Source organism: Conger conger, chromosome 9 (assembly GCF_963514075.1).
Source record: "Conger conger chromosome 9, fConCon1.1, whole genome shotgun sequence".
Lineage (NCBI taxonomy): Eukaryota > Metazoa > Chordata > Actinopteri > Anguilliformes > Congridae > Conger > Conger conger.
The window spans coordinates 38163812-38170576 of record NC_083768.1 but is presented as its reverse complement, the minus strand read 5'-3'; positions in this window follow the sequence as shown (position 1 = coordinate 38170576).

The following is a 6765-nucleotide window of genomic DNA, read 5'->3' as shown; positions in this document are numbered from 1 at the left end:
AACACACAGCGTTCCCTGCTCAGACCCATACAGAAACACACAGCGTTCCCAGCTCAGACCCACACAGAAACACACAGCGTTCCCTAGCGTTCTCTTCTCAGTCCCACACAGAAACACAGAGCGTTCCCGAGCGTTCCCTGCTCAGACCCACACAGAAACACAGAGCGTTCCCGAGCGTTCCCTGCTCAGACCCACACAGAAACACACATCGTTCCCTGGCGTTCCCTGCTCAGAACCACACAGAAATACACAGCGTTCCCTGCTCAGACCCATACAGAAACACACTGCGGTCCCTGCTCAGACCCATACAGAAACACACAGCGTTCCCTGCTCAGACCCACACAGAAACACACAGCGTTCCCTCGGGTTCCCTGCTCAGACCCACACAGAAACACACAGCGTTCCCTAGCGTTCTCTGCTCAGACCCACACAGAAACACACAGCGTTCCCTAGCGTTCTCTGCTCAGACCCACACAGAAACACAGAGCGTTCCCTAGCGTTCCCTGCTCAGTCCCACACAGAAACACACATCGTTCCCTGGCGTTCCCTGCTCAGAACCACACAGAAATACACAGCGTTCCCTACTCAGACCCATACAGAAACACACAGCGTTCCCTGCTCTGACCCATACAGAAACACACAGCGTTCCCTGCTCAGACCCACACAGAAACACATAGCGTTCCCTAGTGTTCCCTGCTCAGACCCACACAGAAACACACAGCTTTCCCTGACGTTCCCTGCTCAGAACCACACAGAAATACACAGCGTTCCCTAGCGTTCCCTGCTCAGACCCATACAGAAACACACAGCGTTCCCTAGCGATCCCTGCTCAGACCCACACAGAAACACACAGCGTTCCCTAGCGTTCCCTGCTCAGTCCCACACAGAAACACACAGCGTTCCCTGCTCAGAACCACACAGAAATACACAGCGTTCCCTAGCGTTCCCTGCTCAAACACATACAGAAACACACAGCGTTCCCTGCTCAAACACATACAGAAACACACAGCGTTCCCTGCTCAGACCCACACAGAAGCACATAGCATTTTCTAGCGTTCCGTGCTCAGACCCACACAGAAACACACAGCATTACCTGCTCAGACCGACACAGAAACACAAAGCGTTCCTTGCTCAGACCCAGACAGAAATACACAGCATTCCCTAGCGTTCCCTGCTCAGACCCATACAGAAACACACAGCGTTCCCTGCTCAGACCCAAACAGAAACACACAGCGTTCTCTAGCATTCGCTGCTCAGACCCATACAGAAACACACAGCGTTCCCTAGCGTTGCCTGCTCAGACCCACACAGAAACACAGAGCGTTCCCTGCTCAGACCCACACAGAAACACACAGTGTTCCCTGCTCAGACCCACACAGAAACACACAGTGTTCCCTTGTGTTCCCTGCCCATACCCACACAGAAACACATAGCGTCTCCTAGTGTTCCCTCCTCAGACCCATACAGAAACACACAGCGTTCCCTCGCGTTCCCTACTCAGACCCACACAGAAACACACAGCATTACCTGCTCAGACCCACACAGAAACGCACAGCGTTCCCTGCTCAGACCCAGATAGAAATACACAGCATTCCCGAGCGTTCCCTGCTCAGACCCATACAGAAACACACAGCGTTCCCTAGCGTTCTCTGCTCAGTGCCACACAGAAACACAGAGCGTTCCCGAGCGTTCCTTGCTCAGACCCACACAGAAACACAGAGCGTTCCCTAGCGTTCCCTGCTCAGAACCACACAGAAATACACAGCGTTCCCTAGCGTTCCCTGCTCAGACCCATACAGAAACACACAGCGTTCCCTAGCGTTCCCTGCTCAGAACCACACAGAAATACACAGCGTTCCCTAGCGTTCCCTGCTCAGAACCATACAGAAACACAGAGCGTTCCCTGCTCAGACCCACACAGAAAGACACAGCGTTCCCTCGCGTTCCCTGCTCAGACCCACACAGAAACTCACAGCGTTCCCTAGCGTTCCCTGCTCAGACCCACACAGAAACACAGAGCGTTCCCTAGCGTTCCCTGCTCAGTCCCACACAGAAACACACAGCAGTCCCGAGCGTTCCCTGCTCAGACCCATACAGAAACACACAGCGTTCCCTGCTCAGACCCATACAGAAACACATAGCGTTCCCAGCTCAGACCCACACAGAAACACACAGCGTTCCCTAGCGTTCCCTGCTCAGACCCACACAGAAACAAACAGCGTTCCCTAGCGTTCTCTGCTCAGTCCCACACAGAAACACACAGCGTTCCCTTGCGTTCACTGCTCAGACCCACACAGAAAGACACAGCGTTCCCTCGCGTTCCCTGCTCAGACCCACACAGAAACTCACAGCGTTCCCTAGCGTTCCCTGCTCAGACCCACACAGAAACACAGAGCGTTCCCTAGCGTTCCCGGCTCAGTCCCACACAGAAACACACAGCATTCCCGAGCGTTCCCTGCTCAGACCCATACAGAAACACACAGCGTTCCCTGCTCAGACCCATACAGAAACACACAGCGTTCCCAGCTCAGACCCACACAGAAACACACAGCGTTCCCTAGCGTTCCCTGCTCAGACCCACACAGAAACACACAGCGTTCCCTAGCGTTCTCTTCTCAGTCCCACACAGAAACACAGAGCGTTCCCGAGCGTTCCCTGCTCAGACCCACACAGAAACACAGAGCGTTCCCGAGCGTTCCCTGCTCAGACCCACACAGAAACACACATCGTTCCCTGGCGTTCCCTGCTCAGAACCACACAGAAATACACAGCGTTCCTTAGTGTTCCCTGCTCAGACCCACACAGAAACTCACAGCGTTCCCTAGCGTTCCCTGCTCAGACCCACACAGAAACACAGAGCGTTCCCTAGCGTTCCCGGCTCAGTCCCACACAGAAACACACAGCATTCCCGAGCGTTCCCTGCTCAGACCCATACAGAAACACACAGCGTTCCCTGCTCAGACCCATACAGAAACACACAGCGTTCCCAGCTCAGACCCACACAGAAACACACAGCGTTCCCTAGCGTTCCCTGCTCAGACCCACACAGAAACACACAGCGTTCCCTAGCGTTCTCTTCTCAGTCCCACACAGAAACACAGAGCGTTCCCGAGCGTTCCCTGCTCAGACCCACACAGAAACACAGAGCGTTCCCGAGCGTTCCCTGCTCAGACCCACACAGAAACACACATCGTTCCCTGGCGTTCCCTGCTCAGAACCACACAGAAATACACAGCGTTCCCTGCTCAGACCCATACAGAAACACACTGCGGTCCCTGCTCAGACCCATACAGAAACACACAGCGTTCCCTGCTCAGACCCACACAGAAACACACAGCGTTCCCTCGGGTTCCCTGCTCAGACCCACACAGAAACACACAGCGTTCCCTAGCGTTCTCTGCTCAGACCCACACAGAAACACAGAGCGTTCCCGAGCGTTCCCTGCTCAGTCCCACACAGAAACACACATCGTTCCCTGGCGTTCCCTGCTCAGAACCACACAGAAATACACAGCGTTCCCTACTCAGACCCATACAGAAACACACAGCGTTCCCTGCTCTGACCCATACAGAAACACACAGCGTTCCCTGCTCAGACCCACACAGAAACACATAGCGTTCCCTAGTGTTCCCTGCTCAGACCCACACAGAAACACACAGCGTTCCCTGACGTTCCCTGCTCAGAACCACACAGAAATACACAGCGTTCCCTAGCGTTCCCTGCTCAGACCCATACAGAAACACACAGCGTTCCCTAGCGATCCCTGCTCAGACCCACACAGAAACACACAGCGTTCCCTAGCGTTCCCTGCTCAGTCCCACACAGAAACACACAGCGTTCCCTGCTCAGAACCACACAGAAATACACAGCGTTCCCTAGCGTTCCCTGCTCAAACACATACAGAAACACACAGCGTTCCCTGCTCAAACACATACAGAAACACACAGCGTTCCCTGCTCAGACCCACACAGAAGCACATAGCATTTTCTAGCGTTCCGTGCTCAGACCCACACAGAAACACACAGCATTACCTGCTCAGACCGACACAGAAACACAAAGCGTTCCTTGCTCAGACCCAGACAGAAATACACAGCATTCCCTAGCGTTCCCTGCTCAGACCCATACAGAAACACACAGCGTTCCCTGCTCAGACCCAAACAGAAACACACAGCGTTCTCTAGCATTCGCTGCTCAGACCCATACAGAAACACACAGCGTTCCCTAGCGTTGCCTGCTCAGACCCACACAGAAACACAGAGCGTTCCCTGCTCAGACCCACACAGAAACACACAGTGTTCCCTGCTCAGACCCACACAGAAACATACAGCGTTCACTGCTCAGACCCACACAGAAACACACAGTGTTCCCTTGTGTTCCCCGCCCATACCCACACAGAAACACATAGCGTCTCCTAGTGTTCCCTCCTCAGACCCATACAGAAACACACAGCGTTCCCTCGCGTTCTCTGCTCAGACCCACACAGAAACACACAGCATTCCCTGCTCAGACCCACACAGAAACACATAGCATTCCCTAGCGTTCCCTGCTCACACCCACACAGAAACACACAGCATTCCCAAGCGTTCCCTGCTCACACCCACACAGAAACACACAGCGTTCCCTGCTCAGACCTAAACAGAGACACACAGCATTCCCTTGTGTTCCCTGCTCAGACCCACACAGAAACACACAGCGTTCCCTTGCGTTCCCTGCTCAGACCCACACAGAAACACATAGCGTTCCCTAGCGTTCACTGCTCAGACCAACACAGAAACACACAGCGTTCCCTAGCGTTCCCTCCTCAGACCCATACAGAAACACACAGCGTTCCCTTGCGTTCCCTGCTCAGACCCACACAGAAACACACAGCATTCCCGAGCGTTCCCTGCTCACACCCACACAGAAACACACAGCGTTCCCTGCTCAGACCCAAACAGAAACACACAGCATTCCTTTGTGTTCCCTCCTCAAACCCACACAGAAACACACAGCGTTCCCTCGCGTTCCCTGCTCAGACCCACACAGAAACACACAGCGTTCCCTAGCGTTCCCTCCTCAGACCCATACAGAAACACACAGCGTTCCCTAGCGTTCCCTGCTCAGACCCATACAGAAACACACAGCGTTCCCTAGCGTTCCCTGCTCATTGATTAACTAGCTATACACTGGGGATAAAATTGATTTAAATGCTTTCATGAGAAATGTGTGTCTCTGTTCCTTTTTTTCAGTAAGCAGATTTTTATCTGAACCTTAACCTCTCTGAGGAAAGCTCTTTCTCCGACGTGAGACTCCATTCAGTAAAAACACCGAAAACCATTACAGCACTGCTTCCTCTTCAATACCACTGAATGACTGATACCATCAATTCTGTGCAAAGAGGGTCACCAGAAGATTATAATTATAATAGTATAATAATAATAATAATAATAATAATAAGCTATTTTCCACCTTTGTAATTCAGATATTTACTCAAGTCCGTCATTATTTCTGTGTAGTTTATTAGTCCAAATTGAAAGCCATTGTCCCTCAGTACATACAGTAAGTGATTTGTTTCTTCTGAAAAGTGAATTTTTGTGGTTTTATGTACACAGTTGAAGTCTTTCAAAGGGTTGAGGGTAAGAAGGGAAAAGAAAAATGAATGGTGTATCAATTTTTTTAATTTCAATTTGAATTCATAATTTTTTTCTGAATCATTAAAGAATATCAGTGGCAGTGTAATTACTTTACACATTGATTTCTACATTGTAATACGTGTGAAAGTAGAATCTCCCTGTTCTCGTTTACTGTTGACCGCTGGAGTGTTATTGCAATAATGACTCTTAAATCTGGGAAGTCTGTTTCTTTTTCATTTAAACACAACCACAACCACCCCCCCCCCTCCCCCCTTCATGAAATGAGGTGTCTTCTAAAATTAGAAGCCCAGTAACCCACAGATTTCACTTGGAAACGGGGGTTGAGTACTGCTATTTTAAATAATTGTTTACTGTAAGATCATCGAAACTGTAAGACTGTCGATATTTTGAATGGCTCGATCATTTCAGGACATTTTATTTGACTGTGTTTTGGTGACCCAATATAGCACGCCATACAACTGTTGAATTAGTTTATGCAATCTTCCCATTTAAACTCATGAAAATAACAAAGTGTGTAGGTGTCTTTGTATGCCTGTATGTGTGTACGAGTCTTGAAGAACAGTGCAGTGGGTAGCACTGCTGCCTCACAGCAAGGAGGTCCTGGGTTCGAATCCCCATCGGCCGGGGCCTCTCTGTGTGGAGTTTGCATGTTCTCCCCGTGTCTGCGTGGGTTTCCTCCGGGTACTCCGGTTTCCTCCCACAGTCCAAAGACATGCACGTTAGGCTGATTGGAGAGTCTAAATTGCCCGTAGGTATGAGTGTGTGAGTGAATTGTGTGTGTGCCCTGCGATAGACTGGCGACCTGGCGATCCATCCATTATCTGAACCCGCTTATCCTGATCAGGGTCGCAGGGGGGCTGGAGCCTATCCCAGCATACATTGGGCAAAAGGCAGGAATACACCCTGGACAGGTCGCCAGTCTATCACAGGGCACACACACCATTCACTCACACACTCACACACTCATACACTCATACACTCATACACTCATACCTAACGTGCATGTCTTTGGACTGTGGGAGGAAACCGGAGTACCGGGAGGAAACCCACGCAGACACGGGGAGAACATGCAAACTCCGCACAGAGAGGCCCTGGCCGACGGGGATTCGAACCCAGGACCTCCTTGCTGTGA